This window comes from Onychomys torridus, chromosome 4, assembly GCF_903995425.1.
Source record: "Onychomys torridus chromosome 4, mOncTor1.1, whole genome shotgun sequence".
NCBI lineage: Eukaryota > Metazoa > Chordata > Mammalia > Rodentia > Cricetidae > Onychomys > Onychomys torridus.
This window is the reverse complement of record NC_050446.1, coordinates 65,068,323-65,083,916: the sequence shown is the minus strand read 5'-3', so window position 1 is coordinate 65,083,916 and position 15,594 is coordinate 65,068,323. Positions and strand designations below refer to the sequence as shown.

The 15,594-nt window shown below is 37.8% G+C and overlaps 1 pseudogene; it reads left to right on the top strand.

Moving 5' to 3' along the window:
- Nucleotides 1-1,109: 1,109 nt before the first annotated feature.
- On the top strand, nucleotides 1,110-2,022 carry LOC118581821 (annotated as a pseudogene).
- The last annotated feature ends 13,572 nt before the right edge of the window (nucleotides 2,023-15,594 follow it).

Below are 15,594 nucleotides of genomic sequence, written 5' to 3'. Positions count from 1 at the left end.
CTCTGTCTCTTGTGACTCCATTATTCCACTGAAGCTTTTTGCCATTTGCTATAAATTTGAATCCCTTCTTAACAAGCATATGTTTTCTTTTTTGAGTTAGATTGCATTTTATGGGAATTAGCCTGGGAAAGGAGATTGAAAGTGCCCATAAGTCTTTTTCAATGAATGACTCATATGAAAAATAACCCAAAAGAATTCTAGACACCCTTTAGGCTTGAAACAATTGTATTGTTGCTATATTTCAAATTCCCCTAGCACCAACCTATGTGAAACAGTAAACAGAACAGACTGAGTATTCTGAAAATAACTAAATCATTTTGTTCTTTCCTTAGTCTTTTCATATCTTCATAGCCATGGCTATGAAGTATTCAGAAACCCACACATATTTGGAAAAAACATATGATCCCAAGTAAGGAATAAAATGTTGTACTTGATTATTCCAGAATGACAGAGTCAAAATAAACTTTCTTACAAACTGTCATAGAATTCCTTGTACTGTAGCAGTTTATTTATCTTTGTGCATTCTTGATTCAGATATAGTCATAATCAATTCCTAAATTATATGAGAAGAAGGAATATACATACACAGTATCAATCTATGTTGATTTGTATGTCTCTTTTCTAAAAGTAACCTTGGTCACAAAAAGTATGAATCCAATTGATGTATGCTTATTTGTGTGTGTACAATTGAGTATGTGCATCATTTTCATGAAGTGTAAAGTTAACATTTATTTTTGCTCATTTAATCTCTAAGGAAGGTTGAGATTCATTTATTTTAAGATTGAGCATTTAAAGAACAATTAAACTATGTCTGATAGAATTGCTGCTATTTACAAGCATTAGGAGCTTGTAGTATGTAATCAGGAAGGCTTTCTGTATACTTTGACACAAAATTTTATTATTTATATTATAAATATTATTTTATATATATATGCAAATGCAGCTTCTTCCTGTGCTGCATTTTCATAGATACATCATCTAAGTATCTGCCAGACTGAACCTTGATGATTCATTTTAATGGTTGCAGAAAGGAGTTTTTGAAAACGAGTGGGGCAATGGGTGAGAACAATCAAACTCTCCTTTTCCAGTGAGCTATTGTGTAACCAAGCATGGGAGAATTATTGAAAACAATCTCTACACTGACAAGGAGTATGGGAGCCTTTCAAATTCATCACTTCCTCTTTTCTGCAGGCTCTGGTACCAATGTGAGTTCTAAAGACTCAGAAGAATTTATGGAAAAGAGGAATGGTGTAACTGAATTCATTCTCCTGGGCCTCACCCAAAATCCTGAGGGCCAAAAGGTTCTATTCGCTACATTAGCAATGACAAATCTGCTCATTATGGTGGCCATCACGGCCAGTCAGTCCCTCGACTCTCCTATGTACTTTCTTCTGGCTTATTTGTCATTTATAGATACTGTCTATGCTATTTGCTTCCCAGATGATCATTGGCTAATTCAGTTTATTTTCATTTATCAGTCAGTTCCCTTTCTGGGGTCCCAATATCATTGACAACTTTTAGTGTGACATTTATCCCTTGCTAAAACTAGCCTGTACCAATACTTATCTCATTGGACTCTGTATGAAAACTAATGGAGGGACAATTTGTGCTGTCACCTTCTTAATTCTTCTAGTTTCCTATGGAGTCATTTTGAGCTCCCTTAAGGTACACAGTCTGGAAGGGAAGTGTAAAGCTCTGTATTCGTGTGCATCCCACAGTACTGTGGTTGTTTTATTTATGTTCCCTGCATCTTTCTATATGAAAGGCCTGCTTCTACATTTCCCACCGATAAGTCTGTGACTGTGGCTTTAACTTTTGTAACTTCTGTGTTGAATCCCTTAATATAAAGGGAAAGACGAAATGAAAGATTCCATGAGGAAACTTTGCAGCAAAATATTCAGCTCAGTTGTGAGTGGGCTATTTCTTTTTTTGAAAATGAAACCCAGGAGAGATGTTTTCACAAAGACAACTAACTGTTTTATTGCAAACATTTATCATTTTATTATTGTTCTCTTTTGGTAATTTAGTTTTTATTCAATGGTAGCCATTAAATTAATATTTAAGTAAATTATGTTGTCTCTTTAGAGAATAGGTTTGTATAAGCTTAATACTTTATGTGTATCATCACCCTATCTTATGACTCATTTCAATCCCATTTCAATTTTATTTCATTTTGAGTTTCAAATTTATATATATATATATAATATCATTTCTTCATTTACCCCTTTCTGAATTTAAATGATTTTCTCAGTGTAGTTAGCAATATTAATACTTCCAGTTGTCCATCTACATTGTGTCAATCATGAGCAACTTGCTCAGAAATTCAACATATTTACTATAAACTATGCATGGAGTGTTTATTCATTTTGGAGAACATAAAAGTACTATAGATAAATGCTTTCTGAGAGATGAGTCTAAGATACAGAATTAAGAAATTCACAATTATTAGAATTAGAGATGATGGCATCTGGATAATATTGTGAAAATGCCAGATTGTGGTTTTCCATTAAACCTGTCACAGAGATAGGGAAGCTGAATTCTTGAGCAAAATCCTCTGCTTTTACTTATCAGGGTCATACTTTGACCCCAGCTATATATAGAAACAATATGAATCTTTTAAAATTTTGCTTTCCAAATTAAATTCTTTAATCCATATACAAAGTGTTTCCTTTAAATCATTATATGAAATGTAAGTACTTCTTGATTTCTTACCATAATAGTAGGTTTCCCATGTCCATCTATCGAATAACTACCCCACAACACATCTTCACAAGAGTAATTCTGTTTAGTGTCTGAATTACTTCCAATGTCAGATACTCCTGAGGTTTGTTAAATCTGGTCTAAAGTACTAGAGTGGCCTTATCATTTTATCAGATGTTTTCTGTGGGTCAGAAGTTTTGAGCAGTTCACCTGGGAAACTTCTGTCAAAGGCTATCTCATGAGTTGAGTCATTTAACTGGCTTTCTTTCTTTGTTTTGTTTTTGTCTTTTGTTTTTTTTTCCAAAAATGTCCTGTGCTTTATTAAATAATGACATTCCAGAAATTTTCAGTAGAGGTGTTATTGTATAGGTCAGTGATACACTTAGTTTGGAAAAATTCAGTGAGTAGTAACATTTCAGGCAAATCTAGTTTTTTTAGTTAATTAATTTTTCTATTATCAGCTTGATACAGTATAGATACTTATTTTTTAATACTAAATGACATTTATTGAAGGAGGGAGGAGTGTAACAACTATTTACATAAGTTAGATATTACAGTTAACAGATGATTGAAAGCATACATGAGGATGTACATACATTATGTACAAATTCTACAATTTCTTTTTTGCCATGGTATAATAGAAGCCATGATGGGTAAGGTGACATGCTGATGTCCTATGCAACCTAAGTCAGAAGCTCATTTTTTAGTAAAAGGGGGGAACTTGTAGGGTCCTGGCCCCCATTTTGGGTAACTGTTGCCTTGCTTGCTAACCTTGACCTTGATATTCTCCCTATGCTAATTCCATGCTGGGTTCTACCCTCTTGAATGTTTAAGGGAAGTCCCTTGTCTGTGTATCCTGCATATTGGGAGTTAACAGCTTAGATGCAAGATTGTGAAACATCGGGTAGGGAACTTCTGCCCTCCAGGTTTCTCCCATTGTGCTGTAAGCCTGTATTTAAGAACTCCTCCCTTCTTAACTGGCTTTCAGATCATCTATTTTTCTATGTTTCTTCATTTGCATGTACAGTGTATCTTGAACGTAGGGCTTAAATAGATGTTTGTCCTTGGATCCAACCCTCAAATTTCTATGTGGTTATTCCAAATGTTCTATCAAGCATATGAGCTTAAGAACAATGGATGTGGCGCTTTGAAAGGACATGCCCCCGAAGGGTCTCCTTTCAAAGCACTCTAAGAAAATGTGGCCTTGTTGAAATAGGTGTAGCTTTGTTTGAAGGAGTGTGTCACTGTCAGGGGCAGGTTTTGAGGTTTCTTTTGCTCAAGGATTTTTCAGTGTGACTTGGAGTTCATTCCCTGTTGCCTGCAAGTCATACACTCATGACTTTTGTTCCCACACTTGGGCTGTCCCCCTGTTTTGAGAGCTCAACTATTTTCCATAAGCTATAGCTTGTGTGTAGGTTTAGATTAGTAGGTTTTATTTATTTTTTTTTGTCCATCTTTTATCATAGATGTTTTGAGGCAGAAACTTCTTATATTTTATCTTTAACTTTATGTTTTTTAATATAATATAATATAAACCCTATATTTTTTGTTAGACTTCTATAAATCATATGAGGTTACTCCTATCCAGATTAAAGTGACCTCCACAGACATCACTGAAATACGTTTTTCTTTTTCCCAGGACTCCTGTACAGAGGCCTTATTTAGAGTAAGGATCTCTCCAGCATGTCCTTAATAGACTCGTAAGCCTGTGTCTTTTAAAAACATTCAAAGAGCTGTGTTGAATATTTATATAATTTTTACCTAAAGTTTTTAAATTATATTTTTATTTATTCACTGAAAATCTCACACATGGATCTCATTTATTCCCTGTATCTCCCTCCAACTACCCTTGGGACCTACCATCTTTTCTCACTTGTGATTTTACACACTTTTATTATTATTATTATTATTATTATTATTATTATTATTACTATTATTATTATTATTCCCATTTAGTCCAATTAGTGCTAACAATGTACAAATTAGGGTTGGGCCATACTTGGGTGGTAGGCAACCTACCAGCAGCTACATCTCCAAGGAAGAATGTCTCCCTTATCATCCATCAATTGCCAGTAGCTCTTCTGCTAGAGGGGATCCTTGGGAGCCCCTCCCTAAATCTTAATCAAATTTTTAACTGGCTTGACCTTGTACAGGTATCCACAGATGCTGTGAGTTTATGGTATTTATCAGCAGTATTATGTCCAGAAGACAGCATTTCACAGCTCTTCTCCCTATCCTCTGGCTCCCACATCCTTCCTGCTCCATTTGTTCTTGTGTACACTTAGCCTTGACTAGGAGAAGGCTTGTATAGATGACTTATCATTATTGAGCACTCACCGTCACTTACTCTCAGCAATATTTTTTGCCAGCTAGTATTCTTGTTGGGCTCCCTTTTCCTCCAGTTAAAGAATTTATTTGCAAGGAAAAAAATCTCCATCTCTACAGGCTGTAGCAGAGAAATCTCAGATACAGTAAGCAGGATCAGATATAACCAGCAGTTGAAGAAAGGCTTTTATTGAGAGTAAGGAAACACATACCGCAGAAAAAGACCCCTATCACACAAAGCAGAGGAGAAACTCAGAAAGCTGAAGCCCAGCATTTCCTTAAGTGATGGGAGGTTTTAGGTTTCTGAAGGGGACTTCTCTCCCTAATTCAGTGTGGGTCAGTTTGAAGAAAGACAATGACTGCTTGGCCCACAACTTGTAAACATGTCCTGATCTGGCCTTGAAGTTGCTGAGCCTGTCTGTCAGCAGAGGGGCACTCTGAAAGGAGAAAAAGATACAGGAGACCTTTGTTTTGGCTACCAGGATTTTGTCTCAGGTAAGGAGGGTGAGAAATTAGCCAGTCACCTTGGAAGTTCACCATCTTTATTACTCAATCCTGGTCCCTCTTCTTATCTCTCTGCTTATAGGGATGTCTGTCTCACTCAGAGTCTTTCAGTATGACCAGTTACAAGTCTCTGCATTCACCACTGACCACAGCAATAAGAAGCTTCTCTAACCAAGGTTGAGGGAGCACAAACCACAAACACAAATATTTAAAAGGAAGTTTTACAATGAGAGTATTTCTTTAAACAATGTCAGTAGATGTACCTACCCACACAACCCAGGGCCTATAGTCTCTTTAGTCATGGACATATGACCATTTTATAGTACCAGACACAAAATCCCTCCTATAGAACAGTCCTTAAATTCAATATAAAAGTGGTTGGTTTCATAATATGCAACTGTGGACACTATGTGTTACAATCCAAACCCCTTAGTCCAGATGTGCTCACTGGTGCAACAGTGGCATGACATTTATGGGGTAATCAGTTTGTTGTCATCAGGTCTGACGCCAAGTTCCACAAGAGGAGATTTTATGGCTGTTGCTGTGTACCTGGTCAAAGGCTCATGGCTTGGAAGGTAGTAGACCTTAGGGGTGGCCCGTTGCTTCTGTTTTGGTAAATGAACATGTTATTAAACTGTTTCCTAAATATTTATGTTTATAACCATCAAGTAGTGTTGCCTTCAGCCTTGCTCAGCTTCTTTGTGTTAGTAAACAGAAATCATTGTGAAGAAATAACTATGGTTGGTCAGAGAACTAAAGTTACTGTTGAGTGCTTGACCTCAAAGCAAGTTCCATATTGCCTGCTCCAAGACTCAGAGAATATTGAAAAAGAAGGGAACTGAAAAGTCTTTTTCACCCTGATAGGCCTCTCCGCAGCAAGTGCAGATCAGACTGAATCAGGAAAAACACAGGTTTAATGGGTGAAGTGTTCCAGGGTGATTCCCTGGCCCCTTAGAGAGGAGACCTGGAGGAAACATCAGAAGAACCACATGTCTGTTTTCTGGTATGCAGCTTATATACCTCATGGGTGTGGTCTTGAGCCTCTCTGGGGGACGAGCTGTGTTTGTCTGGCTTTGAAGGGGTTGGTTTAGGTAAAGAGATAGGGGAGGGGAGTTCAGGTGAATCTTCCACCAGACTCCTTCAAAACAGGAACAAGATGGATGGAAGAGGTACTGGTTTTGGAATTTATTCCTTCCTGGAAAGTTCTTGCCAGTTGCTGGCTGCTGGAAGAGGGAAGTCATTGTCTTCACTACTGCAGCAACTAGTGAAATATATTAATTCTCCAGGGGATAGTTCCATACTCATGCCCCTGTAGGTGACTTGTTTGAAATCAATAACTCACAAAGGAAATATCAAAACTAATACAAAAGAAAAAACAGTAGAAGGTAGAGGGAGACTTGTTGGTTTGGAGGTTGGTGGACTTGGTGAATTTGTGCAGAATGCACTATGTATGTGTATGCCATTGTCAAGCAAATTAATTTTAACAAAAAAAAAAAAAAGAAAAAATTGAAGCAATGATTCCCAGTATATTTTTCACCTAATTTTCTTTTTCAGCTTTGGAGTATGAGTAGACATGAAGAGACAAACTTATTCTGGAGCTTTAAAGACACCATTTTGGTGTCTTTACTCTTTGGGTTGTGTCTTTGTGAAGAAAGTCCTATAGAGTTAAAGTATGTATTTCATTATGTTCACTTAACATTTTTATTTCCCAAAGGGCAGATCTCAACTGGAAAACAATGGAAGTTCAGTTAGGAAACAAACTTGTGTAGTTTTTCTGAATTACTTTAGTGAGCTTATATGCTATTCCATATAGAAAAAAATCTGGCTCAAAAATCCCAATTCTTGTTCTCAAGCTGCCACAATGCTATAGGTTACTTTAAAATTAATTTTTATTGGCATAAAATAATCATATACCATTGTCTGATAAAGTATGACATTTTGAAATGTATATGATTGAATCACATAACTGGTATATCCATCATCACCAATATTTATGATTTCCTTTGGTTGAGGCCATTAAATTTTTTTGAATATTTTAAAATATACAGACATTTCTGTGAATTATAGCCATCCTATTGTAGAGAACACTAGAAATTATTCCTTCTTCTCTTACCCAATGTTTTTATTCCTAGTCACCAAGTTTCCTCTGTTCTGCCTCTCCTCTATAGAAGATTAAAGACAATAGATTCTGTTTTGTCTGCCTCATTGCTCTATATTATTTTTTAATTAGCTCCATTGTTTCTGTGTGACACCTGTCTCTCGGGAAATGAAGACATTAGAGATCATAATGAAACATCACCTTTAATTGTGTTACTATTGTTGTTATTTTATGCATACAAACATTTTACTTGATTGAACGACTGTGTAGCACATGTGCGCATGGTACCTGGGGAGGGTTTAACATGGTGTTATATTCTTTGGAAATGGAGCTACAAATGATTGTGAGTCACCATGTAGGAGCTGGAAATAAAACCTGTGTCCCCTGAAAAAGCAGCCAGTGCTCTAAAGTGCAGAGCCATTTATATAGATGCTATTATATGTTCTTTAAGTCTTTGTTATAGACTTTTCTGAACACAGCTTTTCTTAATTCCTTATTTTTTCCAGGTTCATCAATTGAGCTTCTAATGACAAGATTTCATTGCTTCTGAGGGCTGAATAGTGTCCACTGAATGCTTAGGTCACCTTTGTATTTACCCTTTTGCAGAGAACCATCGAGTTGGCTTGGCCTAGCTGCCTTGAGAAGCATGTGCCATATTTTTTTCAGGTTAGATGTCAGGGCTCTTGGGGCATGATGTGCCTTCCATTTACCAGGAGACTGATGCACTCCCTCAGGCAGTGAAGTATTTAGGCTGCTTTGTGTCTCTCTGTATGTTCCCTTAGAAGTCAAGGAAGTATGATGGCTTGATATAACCATTGGTCTTAGACATTAATGTTCTGTACCCTGTATGACTTGCAAACATCACTTGTATTCTGCTAACTACAACTGTATTAATCCTGGCAATTCCAGTTATATTCTGTTTCTGATAAAGGTATAAAAAGTCTTACTGCTCTCAATAAAATTGTCACAACTTCAGTTGTGCTATGGCCCTTCCAACCTGACCTGATTTCATCCTCACAGCTGTGTCTGGTAACCTTGGACCAGTAGGTAAGTGCAGGTGTTTATGCACATTCATCCACATGATAACATAGGTTGATTCCATTTTCTGGTTATTGTGAATAAAGGCACATTAGATGGAGAGTTTAGGTGCATCTTCAATCTCTTGATCACCTTTCTTCCAGATATTTAAAAAATAAGGGACTTGCCTGGCCACAGGGGAGATTTATCTCTAGTTTTCTTTGCAGAATATGTCTTGTATTTGTTTTGATATTGGCCATAGCAACTAACATTCTCATTAGTAACATGAGATGTCCTTTTTTTCAACATCATTGCCATCATTTGTCATTTTGTATCTTTCTGGTAATAGTCACTTTAACCAGAGTGAGTTTAGATCTCACGGAAGTTTGCATTTCTGTGACATCGAAAAGTTTTTCATGTCTCTTTTTAGATCATTGTATGTCTTCCCCTGGAGAATGTCTATTCAGATCATTTGTCAGTTTTAAAAGGAGATATATTTTGATTTGAATTTTAACAATTTTGAAGTTTTCAGGTCTTCTCTTTAAAGTTTGATTTACTGTATGACTTTTATATATGATGAGAGATCTGGGTGTGGTTTGGCTTGTGTATGTGTATGTTTTCTAGTTGTGTCTATTGCTGTTGGACAGATCATGATGATGAAACATACCCCGGGGGAGATAGAGCTTATTTCAACTCACAAATCTCAGGTCACACTCTATCATGAAGGTTAGGGAAGGAACTTAAGAAAGAACTTGAAGCAGTAACTAAATCAAATACTATGGGGGAATGGAGCTTTACCCATTGGCTTGTTTTTCATTGCTTTCTCAACATGCTGTTTTTATACAACCCAGGACCACAACCCCAGGGTTGGCACTGCTCATAGTAGGCTGGATACTACAGTATCACCAATCAAGAAAATGCCCAACAAATATGCCAACAAGCTTATTTATGGACTTTCTTTCCTTTTTAGGTCTTTGATTCTTTTATCCCAAAATATTCACTTAATTGACAATCGGTAATTTTATGTTTTAGCATTTTTTTTTAAAAATTCATGGATTAAACTTTGGCCTCCATATGCTTGAATTTTAAGACAGCTGATGACATGTAATGTGGAACCTGTATGCTAGGAACCACCAATCTTGGTGATCAAGGAAAATTTAGGCTTTGATTCTACTATTATATTAATGTTTCATTTTGGGAATATTCTATTCTTTGGTCTTGAATTCTTTTTATGTGAAAAAAGCAACACATTAGATATTTTCACAAACTTTACTTATCAATAGCTACAACTTTATATTTTATTATTTCTTAGTTTGTTTATGGATAAAACTGACTATCATGTGCTTGAGTTCTTATATAACTCATTGTAATAGAGAATAAAATCTCAAACATGAGCTGAGCATGGTTGTTTTTGATATTTTGTTTATATTTTGGCAAATAGTGCTTGCTTGGATTCAGAGGGTGGAGCTAGCCACTTGTTAACCATAGAGGTTAGAGGCCTGTAGAGGGAGGGACAAGGCAAGGCTGAGACAGGACTTTGGCCCTTTTGGTCAGTGGAGCTGAAGAGGTAGAAAGCAACTGTGGCTATTTCCCTGCTTCTCTTATCTTTTAGGTTTTTACTGTGATAACAGACTCCACGTTTTTATTGGTAAGATTAAATAGACATGCTTTATCTGACTTCCAAGTTTGGGGGCACAGATTCATGAAATAGCTGCTTGCCACTAGCTTGTAGTCACAGGCACAAGCCAACCTGTACATGAGAACTGCAAGCCCTATGAGCATGTCTGAGATCTTCTTGTTGCTGCACTATCAGACAAACTTATGCTCCACCATCATTGTCAGCAGTTTTGGTGAGACAATTGGGAATTCTTAAAGGAGAGAATTAGTTTTTAAAAAAGAATGAGAGCTTTTTCCCATGTTAAGAATTATTATGGTGGAAGGAGTTAGGTCTCTGTATGATTAATCAATAGATGGTTTAAAAATAGAACAATTATACCCAGAGAGGCCTGCCCCTATGTTCCAGCCCTGGGCCCTAGCCATTCTGGGGATGGCCCCAGTTGACAGCAAGCAGGCAGGGCTCCTCTGGGAAGGTTCCCTTCTCCAAGACTCCCCAGTGGACCCTGCAATCTACATGCCCTGCCCCCACACCCATCTGCCCAAGCCCCCACCCCCACTTCTTAAGACATGGTAGACCAATCTCCAGCTCCCATCTGGCTCAGAGAGCTCCCATCCAGCCCAGAGAGCTCTCATCAAGACAAAGGAGCTCCTACCCAGCCCAGAGAAAGAGAATGATCATTGGACAAAGAGCCGTCATTGGACCAAGAGTAAACTCAGGAGACAGGGAATCTGCCAGCCCTGATGAGACCAAGAGTGGCTTTCTGAGAACTAGAATCTCCCACCTCTCATTGGACCAAGAGAAGCTTCCTGAAATGCAGAAACTGTCAGCTCTGACTAGACCAAGAGCCCTGATAAGACCAAGAACAAATTTGTGAGTCACAGAATCAACTAGCTTGGATTGACCCAAGAGCAGCTCCCTGAGACACAGAAGCTGCCTTCTCCATTCAATCCAAGAGCTAAGATTAGACCCAGAAAGGCCACATGAGGCACAGACACAACAAACACAGAGTGGACCAACAGCTTCCCTCAGACACAGGTACCCCTTATACCTATTAGATGAGGAGATGGGCAGACATCAAGGCAGAAGTACATATAACAACAAAAAGAGTAATACACCATCACCAGAACCTAGTCCTTCTCCAACAGCAAGACCTGAACATCACAAGGTGGAAGAAGCAGAAGAAAGCAACCTTAAGAATAGCATCATAAAGATGCTAGAGGCCTTTCAAGAAAAAATGAAAAATGAAATTGAGGAAAAGATTAAAAAAAAAAGTGGGGGAAATCAATAAAGAAAATGAGAAAAAGTCAAACAAAAAATGGAAAGAAATCTATCAAGAACTACAGGAAAAGACAAATTACAAAGTGGAAGGAAACAATAAATCCCTTAAAGAAAACCATGAAAAAGTAATGAAACAAGTGAGGGAAACAGTTCAAGGCCTGAAAAGGGAAATAGAAACAATGAAGAAGACACAAACAGAGGGAATATTGGAAATAGAAAATCTGAGTAAACAAACAGGAAACACAGATGTAGTATTACCAACAGAATACAAGAGATGGAAGAGAGGATCACTGGTGTAGAGGATACAATAAAGGAAATTAATTCATCAGTCAAAGAAAATACCAGTGCCAAAAAAATCATAACACAAAATGTCCAACATATCTGGAACACTATGAAAAGTCCTAACAATAATAGGGGTAGAGGAAGGAGAAGAATACCAATTTAAAGGCACAGAAAATATATTCGACAAGTTCATAGAAGAAAACATTCCCAACTTAAAGAAGGAAACACCTCACACATTAATAGTGGGAGACTTCCACACCCCATTCTCACCACTGGACAGATCTGGCAAATCAAAACTTAACAGAGAAATAAAGGACTTAACTCTGTTCTACAAAAGCTTCTCAGTTTCAAGAGGACCCATTGATTAATTGTTTCTCTCAGTGTCTGTGCTATTGGGTTTATATTTAGGAAGTAATCTCTGGTGCCAATGCATTCAAGACTACTTCCCAATTTCTCTTCTATCAGGTTCAGAGTAAATGGATTTATGTTGGGGTCTTTGATCCACTTGACTTAAGTTTTGTGCAAGGTGACAGATATGGATCTATTTGCAGCCTTATACATGTTGACATCCAGTTATGCCAGCACTATTGGTTGAAGATGTTTTCTTTTTTCCATTGTACAATTTTGGCATCTTTGTCAAAAATTATATGTTCATAGGTGTGTGGATGTCATGGTGTTATGACACAAATGGACTTAATGGATAGCTACATAACATTCCATCCTAACAAAAAAGAAAATACCTTCTTCTCAGCACCCCATTGAACCTTATCTAAAACTGACCACATACTTGGCCACAAAGCAAATCTCAACAGATACAAAACAATTGGAATTACCTCCTGCATTCTATCAGACCACCATGGTTTAAAGTTAGATTTCAACTACAACAAAATCTACAGAAATCCTATAATATCATGGAAACTGAACTTTAAGTCCCTGAAAAAAGAAACTGAAGAAGAAGTTAGGAAATGGGAAGATCTCCTATGCTCAAGGATACGCAGGGTTAACTTAGTAAAAATGGCAATCTTACCAAAAGCAATCTATAGATTCAATGCAATCCTCATCAAAATCCAAACACAATTATTCACAGACCTGGAAAGAACAATACTCAACTTCATATGGAAAAACAAAAAACCCAGGATAGCCAAAAGAATCCTGTACAATAAAACAACCTCTGGAGGCATCACAATCCCTGACTTCAAGCTCTACTATAGAGCTACAGTAATAAAAACAGTTTGGTACTGGCATAAAAACAGACATGTGGACTAATGGAATAGAATTGAAGACCATGACATTAATCCACATACCTATGAACATATAATTTTTGACAAAGATGCCAAAACTGTACAATGGAAAAAAGAAAGCATCTTCAAAAAGTGATGCTGGCATAACTGGATGTCAATGTGTAGAAGGCTGTAAATAGATCCATATCTGCCACCTTGCACAAAACTTAAGTCCAAGTGGATCAAAGACCCCAACATAAATCCAGAAAATTACTCTGAACCTGATAGAAGAGAAAGTGGGAAATATTCTTGAATGCATTGGCACCAGAGATCACTTCCTAAATATAACAGTAGTAGCACAGACACTGAGAGAAACAATTAATCAATGGGACCTCTTGAAATTGAGAAGCTTTTGTAGAGCAAAGGAGAGAGTAAACAAGACAAAGCAACAGCCTACAGAATGGGAAAAAGTCTTCACCAACCCCACATCTGACAGAAGGCTGATATCCAGAATATATAAAGAACTCAAGAAATTAGACATCAAAATGCCCAACAGTCCAATTAAGAAATGGGTTATAGAGCTAAACAGAGAATTCTCAACAGAGGAAGCGCAAATGGTCAAAAAACATATAAGAAATTGCTCAACATCCCTAATCATTAGGGAAATGCAAATCAAAACGACTCTGAGATAACACCATATACCCATCAGAATGGCTAAGATCAAAATCACTGAAGACAGCTTAGGCTGGAGAGGATGTGGAACAAGAGGAACTCTCCTCCACTGCTGGTGGGAATGCAAGCTTGTACAGCCACTTTGGAAATCAATATTATGCACTCTTAGAAAATTGAGAATCTACCTCCCCCAAGACCCAGCTATACCACTCCTGGGTATACCCAAGGAATGCTCAATCATACCACAAGGGCACATGCTCAGCTATGTTCATAGTAGCATTTTTTGTAATACCCAGAACCTGGAAACAACCTAGATGCTCTTCAACTGAAGAATGGATAAAGAAATGTGGTACATATACACAATGGAATACTACTCAGCAGAGAAAAACAATGGCATCATGAGGTTTGCAGGCAAATGGATGCATCTAGAAAAAAATCATCCTGAGTGAGGTAACCCAGACTCAGAAAGACAAGCATGGTATGTACTCACTCATAGGTGGATACTAAATGTAAAGCAAAGGGTGACTAGACTGCTACTCACAACTCCAGGGAGGCTATCTAGTAAAGAGAACCATAAGAAAGACACAGGGATCACCCATAAACAGAGAAATGGATGAGATCTATATGAGCAAACTGGATGTGAGGGGAATAATGAAGGGCAAGGGTGGGGGAAAGGGAGCTTAGGGGAGAGGGAGATCACAGCTGGATCAAGAACAGAGAAGGAGAACAAGGAAAATAGCATGATAAATGAAGACCCCATGCAAATAGGAAGAAGCAAAGTGCTAGAGTGTTCCCCAGAAATTCACAAAGATATCTCCACACTAGACTACTGGCAATGGTTGAGAGAAAGCCTGAGCTGACCTACTCTGGTGATTGGATGGCTGAATACCCTAACTGTCATGATAGAACTCTCATCCAGTGACTGGTGGAAGCAGATGCAGAGATATACAGTCAGTTCCCCCCCCCCGGGGGGGGGGCTCTGGGAATCCAATTGGTGAGAGGGAGAGGAGGGATTTTATGAGCAAGAGATATTAAGACCATGATTGGAATAAGCACAGGGACAAATAGCCAAACTAGTGGAAATGCATGAACTATGAACCAATAGCTGAGGAGCCCCCATGAAACTGGATCAGGCCTTCTGGATAGGTGATACAGTTGATTAGCTTGAAATATTTAGGAGGCCTCTAGGCAGTAAGACCAGGACTTGTCCTTGGAACCTAGGGCCTATGCTGGGACACCTTGCTCAGTCTAGGTAAAGGTAGGTGGGGACAGGACCTGCCTCAACTGAATCTACAAGGCTAAGCCAAATCCCCAGAGGAGTCCTTGCCTTGGAGGAGGTGGGAATGGGGGGTTTATTGGGTTGAGGGTGGGGAGCTGGGGCAGGAGGAGGGAGTACAGGGGAATCTGTGGCTGACATATAAAATTAAATTAATTTAAAAATAAATAAAAGTGGAACAATTAAATGAAGGGACAATCAACTCAGATGGGACTGACATACTTTTAATTACCATTTTGATAATTCTTGTTTCATCCCTAAAAAGGTCATTGATAAGAGTGCTAAGATACAGGCCTTAGAAAAAATTAATGGAGAAAATATTGCAATTTTGACTGATAAGTCTTAGAAAAACATACTAAAACAGATAATAGAGATATAAGGACAGAGGAATTTAAAGGAGAACTGACATCACCATTACATTAAAACTTAGAGAGGAACAGTCCCAGGTTATCAAACAACCACCCTTTATTTATCCAGTCACCTTACAGGAACAACTGCCAACAGAAATCCTCAAGGCTTGTAAGAGCTGAGTGGATTCCTGTGGAAATGTTAGATTTGAGGCCATTTAATGTTAGATTTGAGTCGATTTTTCAAATTTGAGAAG